The sequence below is a fragment of the Notamacropus eugenii genome, chromosome 4, assembly GCF_028372415.1.
Source record: "Notamacropus eugenii isolate mMacEug1 chromosome 4, mMacEug1.pri_v2, whole genome shotgun sequence".
NCBI lineage: Eukaryota > Metazoa > Chordata > Mammalia > Diprotodontia > Macropodidae > Notamacropus > Notamacropus eugenii.
Genome location: NC_092875.1, coordinates 369,424,083 through 369,437,307, shown reverse-complemented (window position 1 = coordinate 369,437,307; position 13,225 = coordinate 369,424,083). Strand labels below are relative to the sequence as shown.

General features: G+C 39.3%; 1 protein-coding gene across 1 annotated transcript in view; it reads right to left on the bottom strand.

The window, feature by feature from the left end:
* Positions 1–12,298, bottom strand: part of BASP1 (brain abundant membrane attached signal protein 1) — an 81,250-nt gene extending 68,952 nt beyond the window's left edge. Inside the window, exon 1 of the mRNA XM_072605465.1 lies at positions 12,043–12,298. The gene's annotated coding sequence lies outside the window, so the exon portion shown is untranslated. The remainder of the gene's footprint in view (positions 1–12,042) is intronic.
* Between the last annotated feature and the right edge of the window lie 927 nt (positions 12,299–13,225).

Genomic DNA, 13,225 nt, shown 5'->3' with positions numbered 1-13,225 from the left:
TTAGATATTTTGCATCAGGTGTGTTGGCAAACTGGACCCGACCTTTTCTTTACACATGAATGTGCATGAACCCAAATTGTGCAAACAAGATCAATTTAATGGCAGTAGTGTTTAAATTTAATACAATGAGGTGTCAACCCACAAATTGCCTGTATAGAAGGTTAGTAATCTGTAGAAGTTTTCTAGACTTGTAGAGGATATCTTCTCAAGTTAGTTCTTTGGTTTTGACTACTTCCCCAAAATGGGTTAGAATTAATGTCGAGTATTTCGCTTCTTTAAGGAATGGAGTTTCAGCAAACTGTACTCGAAGTCATTTTTTCCTTCTTTTTTTCTTTTTCTTGAAGCAATACAGGAAAGGAGTTCAGAGTGAACTGGGATTTCATTTTCTTAACCCAATGAACACTTGATTTATTTGCCTCCCTTATTTTTTAAAAAGGTTGGTTCTCAGTCTGTTCAATGAACTGATTTTCCAATCAAAATGAGCACCTGGTTATGGTCCAAATAAGTACAATCATTTACATAACATACATTATGTATGTATATAACACAGGGTTGGTTTGGTGTTGTAGAATTCATGTATTTTATATTATCTCCCATCATTTTTCTTATTCTTGTGGATAACATCTCACTCCACTCCTATTCTGATTCCAAAGTTTCACAGTAAAATTAAAAATGTTTTATGGAAACAAGGTCAGATATTTAGTAGAATCTTTAAAAACAATTTGCTTGAACAAAGTTTTCTCTCACATAAGCTTTCATGGGCTCCCAGGGCCAAATTATTCACTGCCTTGCTGCCAATTTATTAGCATCTCAGTTTTATGTTAATTAAAAGCATTTCCATTTCGGAAGTATCTATCACAGCATATAGCATGGCCTTTGAAAATCTATGGTCATTTTCAGACCATGATGAAGTGTAGAGCTTGTGTGGTTACCACTACTCAAGTTAAATAGGGAAATGAATGCTTCAAAATATGAAGTAAAACTCAATAACTTGTAAAAATAAGGTTATTCAGAGTGAGAATATCATTTGAAAATCTTAAGGCATTTTAAAATTTAATATCTAAAGGGTTTTTTTTTTTACTTTCTCTTCAAATCCAGTCTACTCATAAGATTATTTCAGTACCTTATGATTAAACTTGGTATAATGAATGAGTTAGCTGGTTCATGTTCCAATGCTGACTCTGTTGCTAATTGGTACCACCGTGGATTTGGGCAAGTCAGTAAATATCACAGGTCTCAGTTTCTTCATCTACAAAATGAGCGAGCTATCTACACTAGATAGCCTCTACAAGTCTCCTCTAAATCTAAATCTGTGATTGTATATCTGTAGCACAATGATTTGAAAAGAGCTGAAATCAAAAGATTTGGGTTCAACTAGTTCTGCTTACTTATTACCTATGTGCTTTCCCCTCTCTGGACTTCAGTTATATCACTTGGAAATGAGGGAATTGGGTTAGCTGACCTTTTAACATTTCCTCCAGCTCTAAATTCCATGATCCAAGTTAAAATAAAGAGTTCTTATATAGGTCACAATTACAAGCTCAGAGGAAGATTTAATTTAAAAATGTCAGCATTAATACATGAACCCTGATAACAAATGGCATTCAGTATAAAAAGGCATCTGTCCCAAATTTTTCCATAACAATGTTAATCCAGTATCTTTCTAAACTTCCCAGAACTACACCAGAGGTGGTCTCATTATGCTGGAAAAGCATAGAAGACCCTAGCGTTCCTTCCACCCTAACAATCCCTGAGCCTAAGAGTTTCACTCCAAGCACCAGGCCCAAGGAAAATGGAGCCTAGAGTTTTCAAATACGGATGAGTGTCTCTTACATTCTAAGAAACTGTTCACTCCCCTTATTCCAGCTCCATGGTCTTAGGCTAGCCCTACTCCTCAACCTCTTCATCAGTGCTCTATTATTTTTAAAAGAAAAGATAGATCTCAAAAATACACACATACACACACCCCAAACTTCTTTACAGTTGATATGCGCGATAAAGTAGAAATTAAGGATTTAATTAGGGACAATTGACGTAGGCAAAATAACTTCAGTAGGATATTAAGGGATAAATGTCCAACTAGGTAAAGATAGTTCCTGTATGTGTAACCTTAAGCAAGGCACTTAACCTGTGAGACTCAGTTTACACATTTATAGAATGAGGTCACATTGAATGAATTCTAAATGTATGATCCAATTACCATGTTATCCTAGCTGTATGACCTTAGACAAGTAATAACTCCACTGACCGTAAAACTGCTTAAGTTTATCTCTTCGGTCTTCAGCTTTCTAATCTTTAAAATGAAGAGATTAGATTAGATGTTCTGAAGGATCCTTTCTTATCCCAAATCTTTAAGATTCTAGGTCCTACCTTCACAGCCTAACTGCTCTCTAGGCTTCTCATTTCTTCCTTTACCAATAATATGCTGAAAGTTGACAAAATAATCTTATAGCAGAGATCTTAAAATATCACTACCCTGCTCAAAAATCATTAGTGGCTCCCTACTGCTCCTAAAATAAACTCCACAGGTTGGAATTAAAGACCTTCCACATTTCTGACTGCATCCTAATTTTGCAAGCTTAATTCACATCGCTTAACATACTCTATATATTTCTAGCTAAACTGGCCTCCTCAGGCTATTCCCAGAACTCAATACCACTTTCCTTATGCAAATTATCAGCCACTCTTACTCCTTCCTCATTTTGGCCTCTCAGAATCCTTCTCCATTTAAGGATCAGTACAGGTAGTATCTCCTTGGTGAAGCCTTCTCTGATTCTAGCCTACTTGAAAGACTTCTCTGCCTCCTCAAATTTCCTAAGCACAAATTCTTAGCAGCTATATGACCTGGGGCGAGTCATTTGTATGTTTGTCCTTCATTCTTGAAGAGGACCATGACATCAAGGAGATGACGATGTGACTTCCACTTGACTTTGACTTGAATGAGAGGGCTGTGCTGGGTCACCAGTCTCATTTTCTCCTCCAGAGCCATCTGGGTCCAGTGGTCAGATATCAGGACTACTGGAGATGGCCCAAGAGACCCTGGCACTTTTAGGTTAGTCTTTTCAGGTTCTCACTTTTAGTATAATGGAGCCAACTGTATAGTGGGGAGAGTCTACTTCACAGGGATTTGGGGAGCAAAACAGTTAACATTTGTAAAGTACTTTTGCTCAGCTAGGTGACACCTTCCAAGAATTTAACAAAGGTTTGTTCCCTCCCTCCCTTATCTCCAAGAGAATTAAATTCCCTAACTTGAGGTCTATTCCCACCCAGAAGAATGTAAAAGGAACTTGATTGGTAGAACATATACTAGCTTCGCTCAAAGTGTCTAGTCCATAGTAGCAACCACTTCATATTTACTGAAATTGATTGTAGGATCTAGACCTTGAGTTGTTTTAAAAGGTGAGTAGGTTTTCAATCACTGAAAAGAAAGGGTAGGTTACTGAGCAAGGGAAGAAGAACGATAAATCAGTAACACAGATGGCCAGAAACTATAGATCTTGGAGAAGAGTGGGAGAGATTTCCTAGTTTTTTTCATTCTATGTAGGAAGGTATCAAAAGGTAGAATTCAGTGTAGTCTAGGGACTGTACCAATACCTAGCTTTGGGTCACTTAACCTCTTTGGACTTCATCTGCAAAAGGGGTTGGGTTAAATTTTCTCTAAAATTCATTCCTTTCTATCGCTGAATGAATCAGATCATTTTCTTTAAAAATAAATAAAATTCATTCCAGCTCTATAATGGATGATATTATTTTTAGACAAGATGGTCCCAGTATTCCACCACTATAGCACTGATTTCATTTGTATTAAGTTATATTTATAACTTTTCTGTAAATGTGTCTGCTAATGAATCAAAAGTTAACATTTTCTCAGTGAGTCAATACCTGAACCTTTTCTAATCTGACTCAGCAGCAAAAAGGGCCTCTGCTGGTCTTTATGACTTTCTTCAAAAGCAGTCAGCATTACACAGAGGACATTCTTTTCAGGGTTACTACCATGTGCTTATTTGGAGAATGCCCAGTACATAACACCACTTACAGTAACTGGAAGTTTAAGGAGAAAAACGAATGCAAGCATTTAAAACAGTCGTCTCTTCCTTCTAGTAGAAAAATGGAAGAGGAGCAAAAGAGGATATTGGGTCAAAACTAAGATGTTATTTTTGTATGGCAAATGGAGGAGTACCTAGTTTCATCTACTGCCTATTTATAGTTATAATATACATATTTATTATATATTTATATTTATTTAACTTCTTTCAATCCAATTTATACAACATGTATACTGTTATACACACACATTCGTAATTAGAGCTAACATTTTATGATGCTTTAAGATCTATAAATCACTTTACAAGTGAACTCAAATGATCTTTACAACGAGGTAGGCACTATTAGATGAGGAAACAGGCTGAGAGATTACGGAATTGGCTGAGTCCCAGAGCTACTAAATGTCTGAAAAAGGATTTTATATATGGACACAATACTGTCTCAATGTGATAATGAACAATATTCATTTAGATGAGAATATATAGATAAAGGGATATAGGTTACCAAGTCAGTGTGACTAAAAATTAGTTGTGTCACTTGGGAATTCACATAAAATAAGACAAAGTAATTCCTTCCCCCTCTTTAAACAGCTCAACTCCTAAAAACTCTCATTTTCCTCTCAATTTTAAAAACCTGAGTTTCAGAAATGCAAAATCACCTCCATGGTATACTTCCAAGACTTTTCACAAGGCTGATGAAACTCTATGGGAAAGTAAATGAGCTTGTAAAAATTAATAATATTTAACAAGAATGACTTCACCATCTAAACCTTTCTGTATAATTTGCTGGAGCTCCTAAAACATGCCAGTGTGACAAAAACCTTTTTACTTCACACTAGATAAACAAGTCTGAAATTATTGGGTCAGTCTGCACTCAGCATCACCTGCCCTCAAATGCCAAAAATGTGAAGACTTGATTCCAAAAGACAGACCCACCCAAAATATCTGAAATACCAAAGACTGGCTCAACTTCTCCCCTCTTTAATAACAAAGCAGGAAGATGAAAATTGCAACTAATGAACTATAGATAACGATCCTTAGGCAAAGACCTACTCTAGGAAGAGTCAAAGTTCGGAGCTTTTACACAAGGTTAGGTTTTGATTTAAAGAAAAGAGAGCTAAATACCCTCTTTTACCAGGGAGCGGCCCCACCCAGATTGTCAGTGGGGGCTAGTCACTCAACAAGCATTTTTTAAGCACCTACCAAGGGCAAAAAAAGGAAGAAGTAGTAATGGTGGAAAGCAAGAGACTTGGCCAGGATACTCTTACCTGAGTTTCAGTCCTGAACCTATTATTTATTACATCATGTCTATCAGCATAAATTTCCTTGCACCCAAAATTCTACAAGTAGTGGAATTCTAGTAACAACAGCTAGGTAGCAAAAAGTGGCATCATCGAAAATTGTTCCTGCACCCACCCACCTTCAAACACCTTCCCCAGACTAAAAAATATGAAGTAGCAAAGGAATAAGGAATTAAAGCATAAGCCTTTATTTTAAGAATTGTACAGAGTCTTGTTCACTTTCTATATCGGATCCAAAGGATCTTTCCTCTGGACACTAAAAAAAGAATCACCATCTCTCTAGATAAGAAACCATTGAGAAACAGGCATAATAGTTTTGTACCATTGCTAAGAAGACAAAAATTCAAACAGTAATACAGAATGAAAGTGAGGTAGAAGAATAAATTCAGTGGGAGATATCCAAGGGTGAAAAAAATCATCTTTAAGATTATTCAGTTGTGGATAGGGTCAGAAATTATGTCAGTGTCAATTGAAGTGGAATTTTTTAATCCAGATTGGTTTATCTACTCTTATTGGCAATACTAGAGTGCTTCTTACAAATGCAGATGGCACTGATTTCCTTAGCAATTAGGTTAACCTATTAAATTCCAGGGGCTTAAGTGAATTAAATACTAATCAGTTATTAATCTAATGAGTTTCCCCCTTTCATCCTGATAACTAGGATGGTCTATCTCAAGAGTTATAAATTCTAACTGCCTCCTAACAAACTTCCTTGCCTCTGTCTGGTCTCCTCCTGCTCCATTTCAATGTTCATAATAAAATAACCTGCTCTAACCTTGCCCCCTCCTCAAAAACCTTCAGTGGCCCCTTAAAACAAAGGACCCTTAGCCTGGCATTTAAATCTCTCAACAATCTTGCTCCACTCTAATTTTCCAAGCGAATTTCACCTTACAATTCTTCACATACTCTCAAGCTCTGGGCAAATAGCTTGTTCCCCAAACCCACATGCCATCCTGTGAGCTACATTACGTTCCCCTAAGTTAGATATAAAGCTATTGAAGAAATCACCTACTTATATTTTTCAAAGTCACTTCCACAGCAAGGCAAGGGCTTAAATGGGTTTTCTACAAATTAGACCATATTGCCACTCTTTAGAATGATCTACTTCTATATCTCAACAGGTGCAAGGATTGCATTCAGAGATGTGTGAGCCTATACCCAAAAGGAAAATGAGTTATGGATATGAGTATCTATTTTAGGTAAACAAATAAATATGCATAACTTTTGCAAGATTAGTGAAAATGTGACATTAGAAATATAGAATTCAGTTACAGGATGTCTACATTCACAAATCATAGGCCTTTTGCCCCTTTCCACCCCCAATATCACTTTATCCATAAAACTGCAGCAATATTTTCTAAAAAAACAAGTCTGTCTTGAAAGGAGACCTTCATAAAACCACTGGAATCCAGCAAGTTCAATAAATTTCAGTGCTTTACTAGTCCAAACAAGGATCAAAAATCAAAGAGCAAATTTATGAAATTCTAAAATAAGGGAGATATTCTCCCTAAGTGCTTTTCATTCACAACTAAACACCATTTTCTGATATTATCTTGAATAAATGTTTCCTTATGCATTGAGCTCCTGTTGTGTTGCAGATGGTTTCCATTTCTAAATTTCCAATGCTTTCAGGAATTTATTCCTAGATTTCTCTCTTCATTCCAATCCCATGGTCACTGATTGCTTTGGCTTGTCAGTATCAATTTCTTCTATTTCTATAGCCTGTGTTCAAGAAAGTAGTTGCTTTAGGCTAGAGTTAGTCAAATCTTTAGGCTTGAAAGAAGGAAACACATACAAAGGGAGGCATTTTGGATAAAATTTCTAATCATTCCTGGCTTTCAGTGAGGAGAAACCAGTAAGGTAGATATCATAAATCCATGTAAAAGAATGTTGCACATCTGAGTGTAAACAGTGCCCTTTGAAACACTCTACCAACACTTATTCTTCAGCATATCCTTGACAAACGTTTATTAAGCACCTTGTTGTATGCACAGAACCATGCTAGAAAAAAGATAAAAGTAATCAAAGCACCTTCCCAGTTCTCCAACTTGTTTGGAGAAACTTTAAAATTTTTCTTTTCAAGTATAGAGAATTGAACATCAAATAGAAACACTTCCAGAGTGCACAGTAACTATAAATGTGTTACTCCATAACTTGTAACAGACAAATAGAATTTCAAGAGTGATACCTTAACAGAACATGTGTCAAAGAAACTTACCAAGGAAGTCTCCAACAAACAGAATTACAATGAGAAAAGACCATTCCCCAGCTACACATTTCCAGGTTTGCCATAACTGAGCCAAAGGAGAATGCATATTACCTTGCCTAAATTCATGAAGACACACAAAAAAAAGCTACTGAGACTTGTCAAGATATTAAGAGACACCCCGTTTTCCACTGCTAAGACCCAGCAAGCAAGATGTGCCCTGAGCTTGACTTAATAAAGTGAAAGGTTCACCAACCATTTGTAACCAAGATCAAAGATATCTTTTGGGTGCCCGAAGGCAGTACAAGCTCATCCACATACTTAAGATTTTTTTCTGAACTGTTTGCATTCTAGTTTCACTAGGTGAGGCTACCATTAAGTAAATGGTAATCTTGTTAGACAGGGAGGTAAATTGATAAGGTTTGTACCACAGATTAGAGGGTCCCTAAAAGAACCTGGATCAACATAGTCCTTCTGAAAAGAATATGGGACTAGACTGGATCATTACACACCTAAGCAATTTCTTTTATTTGATGTATGTATTTATACATACACACGGGTGTACAATGTATATATCATTCTATATGTATGTAACACATATGTACATTATTATTTATGTCTGAATGTCATGTGAAGGCATAAGTATAGAACAGGTTCAATTTTTAAATCCTTTCTATTACTTATCCCACTGATTTACCTAGTTTAAAAGCAGTTATTATCAATCCTTTTTTCTTAAGTTTCTAAAAGTAATGTGTTTTTTAAATGGGAAGAAGGTTGGTATTTTCAGTGGATCCCATTTCTTTAGAGGTATGGAACACCAGCATTCTGGATAGCCTCCTTTTTAAGCTATAGGACAAAAAATTGTTTTAAGAAAACACAATCAACTTCCAAAAGCAGCATGAAAATACTGAAACACAACATCCTAGGGTGGATGGGTTTTATGTCATAAAATAAATTTTATTTTTTCACAAAATGAAATGACTAAATCATAAGTTCAAGTTGATACAAATTGGATCATGCAGTTAGAGACAAACACAAATACTCCATTTCAACTCCTTATCCTCACCTATTTCCTAACAGAGGAGTAGTAAAAACTATAAGAAGCAATAATACACACATTACAAAAGCTCTATTGTGTTTACAAAGATAATTCCCTCCTTCCCAAAGTCATACTTGTCCCCAGTATTGGCACTTTATCTTGACCATGAATTGTGGTTTGTCTGAAATAAAAACTGGAGAGACAATATGCATCATTTTTAGACAATATGTTGGTTGTGTAAAATAATTACCACCACACCCCCAAATCTTTCAATTTAAAGTTAAATGCCTTTGATACAGAGCCCCATGTCTCAACTGTGAGGGCAAGCACAAAAATTAGGACTGATTGAGCAATCTCCATCCCCCAATGCAGGTAGCTTCTCTGAATTTATAGTCGTAAAGAGCTTCCAGGGCACAGAGATATTACTCGATCTGCCCAGTGTCCTCCCACAGCCAATATGTGTCAGAGGTTGGATTTGCACACATATGATCTTGGTTTGATAGGCAAAGCTGCCTAAACAAACCTTGGGGCCCCTATTTTCTTCAGTTGAATTTTTCAAATTCAGATGTATCTGGAAAATAATCGTCTACTTCAAACTCCATAGCAAAAGCACAAGAAGAAATTTTTCAATCTTATATCACTAGCAAAGTATTAATAATTGACTATCAATATATACTAACAATTGTCTCCATTTCAACTCTTTATCGTCACCTATTTCCTAACAGAGTAGTAGTAAAAAACTAAAAGAAGCAATAAGGACATTGAAAGGGAAAATGAAGTAGTTGGTCAATTATAACGAACAAAAAGGTTATTTTAAAATCCAAAATTCACTGAATTTAGGACTTTGTAAAAGAACAGAAAGCAACACTCACCCAACCCTTCCAATCTTCAATGGCCCTCCCAAATATCTGACTTTATAGTAGTGGTGCAACTGGGCTTTTTCTCCTCAGAATTTAAAAGACACGTGACCTGACCTTACATAGGAAACTTCTGGTTGAACACTGAAATTTTTGGGTCAAAGAAACAATATAATCAACTGTCATAATAAGTTCAATGTTAACCCATCCAGCTACATTTTGTAGCTGTTAAAGATTACTAGAGTTTAGATGTATAAACACTTCATAATCAAGATACAACCATTACATAAGAGAAAATTTTAAATCTTTTATTTGTAAGCATACTAAGAAGCATCTACTTAATAGAAGGGATCTAGAAGTCTAAAGCTAAAACAAATTTTAAGAATCTGGTGAAGGGCAAGAGCACCCATTCTGCTTGTAACAATTACCCGTCACTCCAAACATCTCCAACAGTCAATTAGCATTTCCATTTTGCCATTTTTTATGGACCCAGCCTATCAGCAATGTGAAAATGAAAACACAGAAAGGTTTAAACTACATGTTAGGAATGGTAACCATTTTCTCTTCAATAGATTTTGAAGGCCATCTTGTTTGTGTGATTTCCAGTACTAAACTTCCCTAAGCGGCGATGCCAGAGGCAACACCCAGATCACTTCATGGTCAGCAGATCTGATTTAATCAAATGATCCAATAGAAAATCATGTGGGGAGGACAAAGGATGAAGAGATACCAATAAGTAGTACTGTTACTTATAATAAAGTACTGGGGTATGGAAGCTGCCATTTTTTAATAAGTATAGAAAAATCAGGATACAGTAAATCCCACCTCTAATATTTTAGGAATATAGTTGGATTTAAAAAAAAATATTAACGTTGTCACATTCATCATTAAGAAAGGAAGAGATGACATCCAGTTGAAAAAGAACGTTCCCCTCCTTCCCCCAAAGACCTGCCATTACATCCCTGGGTCTAGCAACATTTAGGCCTTTGTTCCACCGCTTCTGATATGAGGTTGGTTAGTGATGGAGAGATCAAGCTGCCTATGTCCCTCTCCACACCCAGCTCTCTGGCGCATGCGTGAGGCAAAGACAAAGGAATAGGTAATTACAGTCCAGTTTCATTCATTTTCACCGCAGTACTGGTCTATTAGCTACAGCAGCAGTATCTTGGGGTGGATTCAACCCGGCATGCAAGAAAGACATTGATGTTTGAGTGTTCACTCAACAAACTAAACAACTGGGAACTAGGTTCTGGGTAAACAGTATTCATACAGATTTTTCTAAAAATGTATAGATGCTGTTCGCTTCAGTGCAGGAAAAAAAACCACACGGACAGGCGGAGTCCATGTAGTTTCTAGGCTGAAATCCGTATGGTAGAACAGGGGTAAAGATCCCAGCAAAGCATTCGATGAATATTCATGGAAAAACTGCGCTTCTGGGCCAGGCAGTTTGCTTGCAATTAAGAAATGCTCTAGTCAACCGGCTCTGCGAATTTGGGGGGAGTGGGGGGGGGAGGGGGGAGAGAGAATGAAGGGAGGGCGAGGAGGGCGGGAACCGGAGTCTGGTTGCAGCGTTAGCTCGGTTTGGGCACAAGCCGCTAAACCTCAAACATTTGCATAAAGCGTTGACCACAGTGGGATTAAACCCCGTTTCCGTGCAGCTAGCATGTTGTCAATTCCAAGGAGATATACCAGTGCCCAGTCACTGAATTAAAAACAACGAAGCGCCTTTACTGAACACGAGGAAAGAGAAACTAATTGTTCAACAATCACAATGGTTTAGTGAAAAGGGAATATTTCCATGTTGAAGACTAGAGCGATGAGTGGTTAGGCATGTTTTCAGATTCATGTTTTAATGCCTATACATCTTGATATCCTGGCTCCCCAAAGTCAAAGATCCTAAAATTGCCACAGGTAAATAAAGCCAATTTCTAAAAGCAGCACCCTATTTCCATCTCCCTTCTGGTTAAAGTACCAAGAGATCTCCCATTTCCCCCTTCCTCTTCCCTTCCCCACCCCCACCCCACCCCATCCCTGTCCCCACCCCCACTCGAGCCCCTCCATCTTTTCTCTCTGCCATACCCCTAGCATGAAGCATTTTCTTCGTGGTGTAATTCCCTTCACTAACACGTTTCTTTTAAAACCTCAAAAAAAAACTGTTTTCCATCCAAGTTAAGGCGTGTGTGTGTGTGTGTGTATTTTATATTCAATAGCTTCCCACCTTGGCTATGCTCTCCAACCCACCATACCCCCCCCACCCCTTTAATCACTCCCATCCCAATCGTTGCTTCCCTATTTTTACAAATAGAGCAAACTTTAAGCCATTATTTCGATTCGATTGGAAGCCTCGCATTAATTCATAGCTCTCTCCTTACAGAAGCCAGAGGCTCGCCCTGCGCCCAGGCAGGCGGCTCCTCTGTTTGAATGTGGAGGCGTTTCCCCTATTGCACTCCTTCAAATTCAGCCCCCCACCTTCCCGCTCCAGGGGAAGAAAGAAGGGGTTGGGGGGGGAGGCAGGAGGCAAAGGGGGCTCCAAAGCAATGCTTCCCCATGTATGCAATGTATAAAGGGTAGAAAGGAGATAGGTGCTCCTCCTTACCTGGATTTGTTCTCCTTTCCGCCCTCTCGGTGTGTGTGCGGTGCGCCCGGGTGTCACCAAGAGAGCCTCGGGGAGCCCAGGGTCCGCTCGGCTGGGGCTGGGTGGCGCGATGTCTCTGCCGGGCTGGAGAGCGGAGACTGGAGCGAGGGGAGCCTATTGGAGCACTGCCGCCGCTGCTACTGCCGCCGCCGCCGCTGCTGCCTCTGCATTTCTCATTCTCCCTCCCCTCGCCTGCCTCCCTCCTTCCCTTCCCCCCTCCCTCGTTCCCTCCCTCTTCCCCGCCTGCCTCCCCTCCCCCTTCGCCTCTTGGTAACAGTCTATGGGGTAGTTCAAAAGCCACGCCAGCTCCGAGTATGTTTGCGCCCCCCCCCCCATTGCTTTATTTATTGGAAAGACTCCGCTCCCGCTCACACCCAGTCTTAAGGGGGCGTCGGGACCCAACGTTTTAAGAGAGGTGCTAAGAGCTCTGGGATGCGGGGTACATAAGTGTACCTTGCTTGCAACAGCCAACCTTTTCAAACAGTGCTACCACTTCGCAGGGATCCTAGCTTTGGGGAGAAGAGGCTTCTCCCTCGCTATTGCCAGAAACCCTCTGCGTGGGAAAACAGTGGTGTTTGGGGGGCTACTGGAAGGTTATTGTTTCCTCAGCCCGAGGGACTGAAGTCCATGATACTGAGACCACTACGCCGCCAACACCCCTTTTCTTCTCTTCTGGGGACGAGATGGGCTCAGCTCCGAGCACCCCAGAAGGCCAGAGGCTCGGCAGTGTGGCTCTCCCCACTTCAGGGGAGATAAAGAGAGGGCGAGGAGCCCCTGGGCTACATGCGCATAGTGCCTGGACCGGACTTGGAAAACAGTGCTTCTGCTTAGCCCCCGGCGCCCCCAGAGACCGGCGGCACCGGGAATTAGGAAAGAAGGACAAAAAGCCAAGGAAGCGGGTCTGTCCTGATGAAAAGAAAAGGGGAGGGGGAGGCAGACACGCCTCAAATGAAGGGATTATTTCGAGGCATCGAGCAGCTGTCCAGCCAAGAACCGCACGTTTTCAACCTCTGACAAAATGTGGCAAGTTCATGTTGGCAGAAAGCTGCCCCGAGTATGTAAAACCGACACACGAATTAATCCCCAAATAGAGCGTGTTGGGAAGTACTGCACACCTGGCTTCCGTTTTGGAAAGAAGGAAATA